General features: G+C 32.8%; 1 long non-coding RNA gene across 1 annotated transcript; it reads left to right on the top strand.

The window, feature by feature from the left end:
* Positions 1–7,885: 7,885 nt before the first annotated feature.
* On the top strand, positions 7,886–12,335 carry LOC126876922 (uncharacterized). Its single transcript, XR_007694625.1, has 3 exons — positions 7,886–8,189; positions 11,235–11,349; positions 12,193–12,335. It is a non-coding gene; the product is annotated as an uncharacterized LOC126876922 (long non-coding RNA).
* Positions 12,336–13,198: the final 863 nt, after the last annotated feature.

Raw genomic sequence — 13,198 nt, 5'->3', positions numbered from 1 at the left:
GCAAAGCCTCCACTTCCACCTGGTACTCGTTGAAACATTTGAGTACTTCATTCTTCCTACTGATGATTCTGACGTGCATGAAACGAGAAAAGTCATCAATAAGGGTCTCAAAATAATTACCTCCGCCCAGCCACTTGCATTGAGTTCTGCCACTAATATCGCTGTGAACAATCTCTAAAGGGCGTTGACACATATGGTGAGCTGTCCTCGGAAATGGTACTTTGGTCATCTTTCCTTTCACGCAGACTCTGCATGGTTCCTCATGTTTCCTCGAGTCCTCTTTCACACTACTTACAGGGATTTTCCTCATCGCATTCCCATGTAGATGACCTAATCTCTCATGCCATGATACGATACTTTTGTATGCCCCGGCTTCAATGACCTCAATGTCGTCGTCATCTTTCCTAGGTCTTTCCTGATCATTCTCCACGGAAACGTTTGCTACATGCCTTTCAGATGGTATTGTCTCTAGGTAGTACACATTGTCTCCTGCCTTTGAATTGAATATTACATCCCCATCATCATGTGTACCGATGGCCTCATCCCTCGTACATACTGCCAATTGCCTGATTGAGATTAGATTCACATTTAATTCAGGTACCCACAGGACGTTCGACAAGTATAGGTTCCACCCGCCACAGGCCTTAGTCATCTTCACGACGATCGTTCCTTTTTCCTTGACTTCCAGATACACCTTACCAATCCTGATCTGTCCAGTTGCAGGCACGAAATCCACGAACCGATGCCTGTCCGGAGTCATGTGATTTGAGGCCCCCGAGTCAAGGTAGCTGATCCTGTCCCTTTCCATGTGGCTGATAGATGATAGAGTTAGCGTGGAGATAAGTCCCTTGGACTTCGGTTTGTCTTCTGATTCTCTCTCCCTTTTGTCTCCTTGGTTTTGGTCCTCCTTATCTCCCTTTCCCTCATGGCAGTGGTACGACATATGGCCTCATTTTCCACATTTGTAGCACTTCTTATCCTTTTGGTTTTTGTGCTTTGGTTTCGCGCCATCTTTGCTTTGTTGAGGCTTGGGCCTCCATTGTTTCCAGGTCGCCATTGCGTTGTTCTTCTCGGATGAATCCATGGCCGCTTCGATCTGTTTTTCTTCAAGTAGAAGATCGGACTTCACGATCCTCACGGTTAGACTCTTATCGATTTTTATTGTTCTAATATACATTGCATAATTTGGATCCGCCATGAGGCCGGCCAAAACGAAACATGCCATCATATGGTCTTCAATTTTTAATCCTACGTTGGAGAGCTTGTCGCATAGGTCGTATATCCTCCCGCAGTATGTGGAGATATCCATGTTGGGGGTCTTCTCTATAGTTCCCAGTTCCCGTATGCATAAAACAGTGTCCATCGACGTAGACCTCCCGTGGACGTCCTCTAGCACCTTCCAGGAATCCCTTGCTGTTTTCAAAGTCCTAATTTCCCCAAGATATTTGGGGCGAATATGCCGGGAAGGTACGCACGTGCCATGTTGTCCATCCTCATGCACTCTGGGTTCAACCTTTCTGCTGCCGTAAATCCTGGCTCTATTGCTTTCCAGCAACCCAAGAAAATTAACGAGGCTTCCGTCATTGTCTTCCAATATTCGTAATTCCCCTTTCTTAGGGCCGGCTTCATATCGCTGTCCACATCACCTATTCTCTCCTGGTCGACCATGGCGTGGTCTCTTCTTGGATTATCTCAGAAAACACAAAAACTCAAAAGCAATGCCTTTTATTACCGCAGTTTACTGCCCTGGGCCCATAACCTGTTAAAGGATATAGGTTTGGGTTTATTAATTAATCGATTCACGCAGATTCGACTTTCTCCAATATATTTTGTAATAATATATCGCCTCGTAAGACACGTCTTAACACACAGAATACACTCGGTCAATTAACACGTGGTCGACTTCTAAGACAAAAGAGCGTCGTTAGAAGTCGTACCAACTTAGCTTGTAGTAACTAGCGATCATGCCAACCTAACATTTCTCTACAAGGACGACATATCCAGTGAATTAGCGGCGCCTGAACAATTGCATCTCCTTAAAATTAACGGGTAAATCTATAACATAAGTAACAAAATTATTATCTAATTTCAATCTAGTACCCAAAAACTGTTCAACATAAATTCACTATGCTCAAAGTGCATTCCCTTACAAATGATATCGATGTTTATGATATTTATTTGCTGTATTATTGTTGATATTATTTGTTATAGGGCCAGACCACCGACCTCGGCCAGGACTATCCTGATTCGCCTTCAACATGGCCACAACCAACATAATATTAACTACGATAAAAAACCAAAATTAATAATTTGCCTCTAACTATCGCCGCTATAATACGACTGGCCTGTATACATATTAAATAATTTATAGTAAATAACTTGTTTATAAATACACCTTGTCATATTTATCTACACTATCCTTTATCTTACGACCTACACCCACCTTGACCTACACATTATCGGTATTCCTTTATATTGTTCACAAACCGTTATAGCGCAATATTTCCAAATTCTATCATGTTTAATTCGGAAATATTATAATGGAACTTTCGGGCAGCCGACTATATCAGCCCAACTGTCTCGGGGTTCAAAGTAATTTCCTGTGCTCCCAGGTTTTTTCTTGTAACGCGGCTTGGCAAGTAGATAGTTGTCACTGTACGACACTATATAAAATAAATTAGAACCTACTCTAATGTAGCTACAGCTACAAACTCACATCGAAATACTCGAGGAACGGCCAAATAGATAGAAATAAACTGAAAATACGGGTAAATGCAACCTCACTATATTCACATTAAGGAAAGGTACCACATCTCTTATTATTCTCAACCACCACATCATACAGCAAATCAAAACAGTTAGATAATCAGGTCTTTGCCCGGACCATCTACATCCAGACAAATTTGTTTGGAAACAACACATAAATAAAGAAATCGAGCAAATCAGACTCAAAAGGAAGAAAATGTACTGACTCATTGTAGACATTCTACCAGTGAACAATTCCCAAAAAATAAACTATCGCTACATACAACAAGTTTACTATGAATGTTCGTAAAAACCAGAAATTCGTTCGAAGAATAGAAAAGCACTGATCTGATATATGGTCAGTTATGACCATAGAATAGGTGCTAATGGGTCGATGTAGATTAGCGGTGAATTCGCATATAGTACAGATATACACATTTATATTATACAGAGTGTTTTTTCAAATTATTCTTTCGGATAACCATTGCGATGAAAACAGTTCTTCTTGTACAAAAGCAACAAAGCTTTTTCGTAAGGTGAAAATGCGTCGTTCAAAAGACAATTTTTTTCAAACGATGAAATTAAATGCAAATTTATCTTCATGCTTCATGGTGAATTTCACATTGTTAGATTTGTAACCAATCAGGCCAAAGAAAATGCTGATGCTCTGATTGTAAACACAGTCAATCGATTTTCTAATGAAAATAAATCCGTTATCATTGTCGAATAAGATATTAATTTGTTAATGTCATTATGACGATCGATCAGTTCGTCGAAAACGACAGGACCGAGGAAAAACTGAAGCAAGAAAGAGAAAAGGATAATCCGAACTTATTTAGTGATTAAGCTCAATTAAGCGGTTCAATGTAACAGAATCCTTTATTTTGTTCTTTATTTTTCAAAATACTTCTAATTTCACAAATAAATTTGAAAGACGTATAAAATAATTATATTTAAAATAATATAAATTGATAGTCTCATGATTATCGCATTCTCAATTTAGTTTTCGATATATTTATCCGCGAATCGACGAACTTTAGTGCAAATAAAATTATTATCATGTAACTACTGTGGGGGAAAGGGGCCGCGCCTTCGACAAGCTTGAGAAGTGTTTATCCAGCGAATACTACACGCATGTAAATACACCGTAAATAAGCCGCAATAATTACAAAAGATGAGGTTAGAAAGGAGTTAAGAGTGAAAAATTTGAGTGCACTCGTAGGTTACACGCGAAATGATTAGCATAAAATAATAATTGTTCTATTTCGAAAAATAATATCAATTATCAATTCGTTCAGTATTTGTATAATTAACTTGTTTTTATTTCAAGCAAGCTATTAAAAAGACTAACCCTAACGCAATACATTGATGACATTTACATTTAATTGGTTTACAATAGACATTTCTTACAACCTATGCAGTTATGCACGGGACATTGAGTTAGCCCAATTCTCGTTTATATATACTATAAACAGAAGATAAGAGATAGATTTGTGGTGGACTTGGGCAACCAATACTGACCCATACGCTGCCTCAGCACACAATTATAGGCTGACTACACTATAGTACTATCGACAGTTATTTGCGAATATCTCGGATACTAATATATTCAATATAATAATATATTCGGATAATATATTTAAAACCCATCGAAATCGAAGAGGAAGTAATTTTTTTCCACAAGTCCACTCATTATCATATGTTTATCTATGGTTTAATTCAGTACCTATATATATTCCTCTATACATATGTAAATAATAAATCTCTGAGATAGAAATACTCGTAGAGTTGCAAGCATTATAGATGTCCGACGTCCAATTAAAAAAAGTTTCACGCATCTCAATAAAAAATCAATAGATAACAACGTACTGCTCCCAATCTACATAGTCCAAGTATTCTCTCATAGCAATATTAGTAACTTACCAAAAATTAGCCGTCTGAATTACTTTAGGGTAAAATGGGGAAAAACCAGAAAAAATTACATGACGCAATGCCACAAATGCCAACTGTTATGTCATATCTCACAAAACTGTAACCTTAATTATCGGTGCGTAAAATATATTGAGTCGCATTGACCAGGCAAGTGCAAAATAAAAAAAGAAGACGCGGAAACAAAGACAAAATCAAACCTGCGACCCCTCCTATCCAACATAAGCTAAGTATTCGAAATAGTCATAAACAACCCCCTAGTTTCCTTCCGCACAAAAAACAACGTAATCCAACACAATCAAATCGGCTTCCGACACAAACATTCCACACTGTACGCAATAAATAAACTAACGTCAAACATCTGGTGGGCTTCCAATGCAAAGCAACGAGTAGCCGCCTGCCTTGAAAAAGCATTCGATATAGTAAAAATTTTCGGCCTTATATACAAAATATGTATTTCTTTGGGCAATAAACGTTATAATTAAAATTAAAAAAGCACTCGTTTTCGTTTGATCACGAAAGTTAAGCAACGCTAGGCACGAATGGTACTTAGATGGTTCACCGTTTGGGAACTCCGTGTGGTATTGGTTTTTTCATTTTTACAATTTTTTTTTTTTTTGCTTTCCTTAATAATCTATTTTTAATAATCTATAATATAAGCATCGAAAAAAAGAAATATTTTAGTACTACGCGACTATTGCCATACATTGTATCATTCTCATTTTTACATACATCTGTTTTTTTAATATTCTTTTTTTCTTGAATATTAAGAGCAAGTAACAAAACTACTTACTTCAGCCAACTCTCATACCACGTTGAGTGCACTCGTTCTCGTCCGATCTCACATCATCGTCATTAGCATCTCGAGTATCTAATTACTACGGCTACTTGTCAAATTCTGTAATAATCATATTTGCACTAGTAAATATCTTCTCTATTACATAACAACAATGATTAATCCAAATGAAGATTCGTTACACTCACCTAACCCTAATCATAATGTGAACGCGACATATACATGCTCGAAATAATATATATATTAAATATAGATACAAGCATACAAATAAATTAAAATAAACGTTCCAGCAAGTGTTTTAAGGAGACTGTGATTTGCCAAAGTTGATCTATCTTCGAATAAAAGGAGTTAGCATGATTTAGCTCACGATTAAAGCAATATGTGTTGACCGGTGTAGAATAAATTGTTGGTTCTAAGACATCTTAAAGGGACATTAAGAGAAAATTGCTGGTTGACATTAGAAGAAGAAATAATACCGTCTACTATTTTATTTACAGATAAGATGTCAAACATTATTCTCTTAATTTTATATAAAATATAAAAAAAGGATTTATATGTTTATGATACCAAACATACTTTTGCATGAATATAACGAAAACTAAGACCGAGCATTCGTATCTATAAGAAAATGTTGTTCAGAATCATGATCTCACGATATATTTCAAGGGCATCGAAATCGATGAGCAAGTAGCTCTTCGACAGGTTCACCTGCTCTAATAATGACATTTCATTAAATTTTTAAGACGTCGTATTAAGAAAACGAAAATTTGTTATGCCTATGAAGCGGAGATACACGTTCGCATAACACCGAAGTTATCTTTTTCAAAAAGCACTTTTTAGTTATGACTGATCAGAGAATATTTTCGATCGGAGAAAGGTTCATGCAAATTGAGCATTGAGCATGAGTCTGTACCATTCAGATTTCTATATAACATAACAATACTAAAAAATATGAAAGCAGAAGAACCGATTAAACACCGTATGAATTTGGACATTATTTTAGAAAATGAAAATCATCGAAATGTAGATAGAAGCGATATGCTTAATGAAATAAAAATATTTTGTGACATATACAGTAAAAATTTGTTGTATATAACAGCAATGCAATGTTCGAATATGATACATAAAATTAAGGATTTATTTTCCAATTTTATGTTACTTTAAGAATATTACTAATTATTCCAATCGCTTCTGCAGGGCGTGCTTTCTCTAGATTAAAATTAATTAAAAATTATATACATACTACTATGTCTCAGGGAAGACTATCTAATTGATTATTTAATTTGAATAAGTTATGTGAAAATTGAAATTACGAAGATATAATTATTGATTTTGCACGAAACAAAGCGAGAATAATAAACTTTATGAAATAATTGTACCTCACTAAGTTTCAAAATAATAAACATTTCAGATACGGGTATTTTTGTTAATATGTACTCAATCATCGAGTCATTATTTTGTTATTATTATTACTAAAAACTTTATAATTAGAATAGGAATAAATTTTCGTCAAAGAAAGTTATGAGCTACAGAGGTACATGTCTTTTCTGTTTCTAATTTGTAATGCTATACATGTGTATAATAATATTATTTTGTCAGAGCGAGACTTTTAAATATAATGTATGTAAATATGTAATTTTAAAAATAAGATTTTGTTTACAAAAACTGTTTGTTATAGGACTAGAAACATTCTCGAGGACGTAAGGTTCTAAACAAACGTTCTCCTTCCTTATTGAATGTCAGAGATAGGGATACCTGACACGAAATATCAAGGTCTAATATCGACTGTCAATAAGGAATAACGAATAAAATTTTATCAGCTATTAGATTTTCATACCTTATTCATTTTTCTTCCTTTAGGAAAGACATTTCTTCTTCCGTTTTTATTCAAAATTATTATTTGCAATTGATTTTAGAGAAAAACTTTCCATTAGTCTATTTGCAATAAAAAGATCCTTCCCTTATGAATCTTATGAATCGATTTGCAACTGACAACTAAATTGTAATGAAAGAACATAATGAACGATAAATCCAAATTCGTAATCTAGAATATTGTATTACTGTTACGTGTTTTGAATGTAGGTACACACACATGTAATATATTTTGGATATGCACACATTTATATATTTTATTTTATATACATTTACATATTTTAACATACTATTTACACATAAAATTTCGCATTATAATAATCGTTATATATAGTAATCGATATTAAAATAATTATTAAATATTTGTTTAATTAATCCTAAAATTGAAGTATAATTATGAAAATGTTAACAAAAGAATTACGTTTAGATTTCATAAGCATATCGCAAAGTGACCGATTTAACCAGCGATCGTACAGAGGTCCCACATGTAGTCCTGAAGTATAACCAATCAGCAAACAACACTACCTTGTCGTCGACATTATATCATGCTAGCGCATCATCATAGAGTTCAGTACTGTTTAATCTGTTGAGATAAATGTCATGTTGGTATGATCACTAGTTCCTACATGCGAAGTTGGTACGACTTCTAACGACGCCCTTTTGTTTTGGCTTCTGCCACGTGTTAATTATCTGAGAGTATCCGGTGTGTTCATATGGCTGTACATGGTAGTGAAATACAGAATATAAAAACTGAATCTGTGTGAATCAATTAAATATCGAACTCCAAAACCTATTTAATAACAGGGGTAGTGCAGTAACCGAAATGGAAATTATTCTACATGCAAAAGTAAGTCGTAATAACAAATACAGTTTTCTTCTTTTATATTTTTTGTATTTTTACTGCATTTTTGATTTTCATATACATAACCGTCTTTCATTAAAAGAAGAATTTAATTTCTGAAGGATTTTTCATACAAATTTGAATAATAACTGCTATTTTTGTTGTCTTATTTCAACCTTTGTCCTTGTTTGGGCTACTGTATCGCTTATTTCTTTTTAATGTTTGCATTGTTCATAGGCTGTCCTAATTTTGTGTAAGTAATTTAGAAATATATGAGGTCTTGCAAATCAAATAATTTGATGTAGGAAATTCTTGATTTTCATAAAATAGTTCTAAACTGCTATGACTGCGTGGAAACGAAGAAGTTCGGAAATGAAATATAGAGTAAGTAAACTTCTTCGCAATCGTATGTTGAGAGAATACGGTACATGTTTCATTTCTCCTTTCGTATGATCTTCTTGTAGACTAATCATGTTTCTTCTAATAATCTTTTATTTCACGTATCTGATTGGCCACAATTTTTTAAGAATAAATTTTTATAAATTTCTTTTTTGTTAAAGTTATTTTTTCTTTTTTAATTTATCTTTTATTACAGACTGTCACATTTCAATAAGAAAAGTTCTATTTATTTAATATTATTTATGTTTATTTCTACATAGAATTATTTATGGCATATTTATACTTAGGCTAAGTCTCTAAATTTGTTGGTTACTGCAAAACAAACATAACAAAGTATTTAAGTTGTTCTTAGATTATTATAATTTGTGAATTTGTCTGAATTGCTATTCTTCTATGATAAAATGATCTTAGCTTAATGCTGCTTTTGCTTTTTAATAAAATTTGTCAGTCCTTGTAACTATTTTTCTTTGTCAGAAAAAAAATCACCATCCTATTGTTGTTTTTTAATGAATTTTGTTGTAAATTCTTAATATTATCCAATATATTTTTCTTACACATATTATACATTTTGTTTTCATCTGTTTTGTATTTTATGCTATTTTCTGCATTCACTGATCGTTCCTGTCTCCCAGCTACTCTAACTTTGATTATCCTTTTAGTTATTAATAGCAGTTTCATATGCAAGAAACTTTAATTATTTTTTTCTATATTTTTAGCATATTTATATACTTCACTATAAGTAGATTATTCTATTCTTTCTTTCTTTTATCCAGCAAGTATTTGTGTTATTTCTTCTATTATTGTTCAGTTTAAATTTATTATTATTTCTGTACCATCGGCTCCATAACTCTATTTGAGTTTATTATGTGTGTATTACTTTTTGCAATGTTTTCCTGTCTAATTATGTGTTCTCCCATGTTTGCCAGTTTTAACATGTAGTTTATGCCTCATTTTATTATTTTGTGTTCCAATACTATTCTTATTGCTTTTAATCACATAATCTGGCATTACATGGTATTTCAGTATGTATAATATTCTTTTTAGGAAATGTGTTTGTGTTTTATCTATTCTTGTTGAGTAGTGGAGAACCCATATTCTTATACCATATACCTACACTGTGTATGGTTGACTTTGTCTTTATGTCAGATTACCATTAAAGCATTAATTTCTGTCCATACCATGAATGTTTTCGCTATAATATAAGTTGGGTTATATATATTTTTCTCCTCGTGCAAAATACCAAAAGTTGCCTTTGCCAAATCAATTTATATATTGATCACTACTTGTGAAACAATTGATCACTAAACTCAAAACTGTTATTTTTCGTTCTCATATTCATTTTCATATTCATGAAATAACATTAGAGGATACAAACAATGACCAGAAAAGAGTGATGCCCTGAAACAAAGTTTAATCTATTTATGTTCAATTTCATTTTGGGTTCTTCTACTTTATCTCTTATTTACAACCTTTTTATAATAATAGTTTTTCCTCTCTTTTCTTCTTTTAATTTTGTCTAACTCTTCTATTACCTCACTTTTTTTTGTTAGTTTGCTTCTTTCTTCTGCCCATTTTGCTTTGTTCATCTGCTCATTTTCTTTTCTTTTCTCCTACCTTTTTCTATATTCTGGTATCTTTCTATTATAATATAAAATCTCTCTTAATTAATGATAAATTTTTCTTACCTTCTTTAATTTGTCTTTCATATTCTTTGTTCCCTTCAACATTATATGTACTTTCTGTAGGATTGAAGGTTTGATTTAAAATCATTTCTTCATTTCCTTTATTGTATAACTTATTTTCCTTGCTCCTACTTGTTGTTTGTTTTTTGTCTTCTACTGCTATTTTACACTTTGTAATTTATTTTAGTGACCTTTCTCTTGTGTTTCTTTCTTATTGTTATGGTTACCGCTGCCCTCTCGAGCTTCTTTTATTTTGCTATAGTTTCCTAACGTCTGTCTTACTTTTTCTTGATTTTTTACTAAATTCACTGTCAGAATTTGTATTTTCTTGTTTTCCTTTTATTACACTCTATATTGTTTCCTTAATGTCATTGGCATGAATTTTGCAATTTGGCCAATTGTGGAAATTTACAACTAAACATGAAAAGCAATTAAATAACTCCGGAAATCAATGTATCTGAAATTTTCTTTCAAACCTTACTTTTCATACCATATTCAAGTGTAATTGTGAAATCAATTTTAATTTTTATATCCTTATTTTGCATTATACATCATATATATATATATATAATTCTTTGTATCATAATAATATAAGGAAATGACATTTTGATAAATAAACTAAGGAAAATGACTACTATTTTTGATATTTATATATGAATATATATTATTTTGTCATGAAATTCAATGCACACCTCAATTTAAACAAAAAAAGAAAAGGATGTAGAATTTGTTACAAAAGCGGAAATTTTTCACATTTATGCTTTATGAAACCCATGATATTTTCTCTTCACTTTTTAATTATATTTCCAATTATTTCGATTTTTCTAAATGCCCTTTCACGCATTTTTGCACACGCTATCTTTCCCTTCTTACTATTTCTGTTAGAATGTTAAATTATCTGTCAAAATATTACATTGCCTGTTAAAATTTAAAAAATTGAAAAAAAAGTCTGTTAAAATTCATTTTTTAGGAAATTTGAAGAGTTCTCGTTGCCAGAAATTTAAGGTGAATGGATTTTGTGATATTCAGGCAAACTGACTCCCGAGTAAGATAAAACTTCATAAATTCTTTCCTATGGTGCTTTGGTAAGTTCGTTTCTTTATTCGCTTTTAATTATGGAATGCATTATACCATTTAAAGAAGGTGATAAACTCCATGTATGCGTTATGTTTTCTATGCGTTATTTAAAATTACAAATGAAAAGAATACGTTTCATTTTTGTTTTGTTATATACATATTTGTATTAATGGCATCATAATTCTTGGGATCATACGATACCAATATTCTGTTTTGAGTGAACCCAAAAAGAAAACAGTTTACCTCACGACGTTTATGAGGTTGAAATTCTGAAGGTAGGTCTCTTTTATCTTTTCTTGTGGTTCTTACAGCTGAGACCTTTGGATTTTAACTCGTAAACAAGTTCGCTTAATGTGCGATTTATAAATATTTACATAGAACTGTCCAGTCAATAAAGTTGTTTTCTTCCTGAAAGTACAAACTGGCACGGTCGAATTACGATTAAATTCTTAGCTCGCGTGCTAACGTCGAAATATCTGCACACGCGAGGTTTTTGAATAATTTCTATCGAATTCATTTTCTTTGAAGATTCTCCACCGGTACAACATTTTGGGACCAACATTTATATTTGATAAAATATTACCAACGCTACCGTATAACATGGCTAAGCGCAAAGCAAAGATAACTTTTATATTATCATTGTTTGAATTGTATGTATTGGGAGAAAGATTATTTATTTCCATTATTACCTTCTTCCCTAACCAATGCCTCATTTTCTTTCATAAATACAAATTTAATAGATCGGCAATAAAATATTGACGAGGGTTCAGATTTTGACCACAGCACTTAATTATATTCATCTAAAAAGCAAATACAAACAAAAGCAATTACAAACAAAAGTTCTGTTTCAGATGAACTTTGTGTAAAGTGACTTGGAATCCAGCTTTAACTGGTTTAAAACATGCATGGATTATACTCTTCGCTATTCCTAGGACATTTACAAATTATTGTGTTTGTCCTTCTCAAGTTAGAAATTCCACTTTTTGTGAAAACGCTATTGTAATTATCCGAAAACAGTTTATTTAACATTATTTGGCGTCCTTTAGCCTTGTGCCTATTCGTTTCTATACATGACCAACATATTCTTTCTTTTAAACAACAATGTCTTCGTATGGATTAATGTCTTTATGTGTTTCGCTATCTCCATCTCCAATACATGTACTATACTTGGCATGATGTTTCTTTCCTGATCTCATAAACATTTCTGTGATGACATAAGTTTCCACTTTATCAGCACTGATATGGCTTATAGTGCAATTATCTTTGTCACCTTCATACTAATCATTGTACTGTTCTGTGCCCGTTTTATTCTCCCATGCAACGCTGCAAGATTGGGAAACCTAGATTTTACAATTATATCAAGCACATTCTTACTGTGTTTCCCGAGGAGTGTAGCAAGCCCGAACGAAAAATTCAATTCTCTCATTTTCCTGGCGTTCTCTCTTCCGAAACGCTAACTTTTCTTCTGTCTTTTTCGGTAGCTCTCGAAATTGGACGATTAGATACCCGTAAGACAACAGAATGTAAATTTTCCGGACAGCCATAGTATCTATTGATAGCCGATCCCTGAAAAATATCCATTAGCCCACAAAATAAATTTATCTTTTCCATTCCGTTCTCTAAAAGTCGCCAACACAATCCTGCGATTTATTTCAGATGACTTTTGGTATGGATTGGCATTGCCAATTAGTGGAGATGAGTTGAAAAATTTCATCCAGTACTCACACTTACTTGCAATTTTGGAACCTAAGCCGCGGTTTCTGGTTCTAGAAGATTGAATTTTTCTTTTGCAATTCTTGCAAATAACACTAGTCGCTATCATCGAAAATACAGCAACAAACTTCAAGATATATTAAC

Source organism: Bombus huntii, unplaced genomic scaffold, assembly GCF_024542735.1.
Source record: "Bombus huntii isolate Logan2020A unplaced genomic scaffold, iyBomHunt1.1 ctg00000106.1, whole genome shotgun sequence".
In the NCBI taxonomy this organism is placed as follows: Eukaryota; Metazoa; Arthropoda; class Insecta; order Hymenoptera; family Apidae; genus Bombus; species Bombus huntii.
Note: the sequence above shows the minus strand (reverse complement) of the source record. Positions and strands in the feature narration are given on the sequence as shown.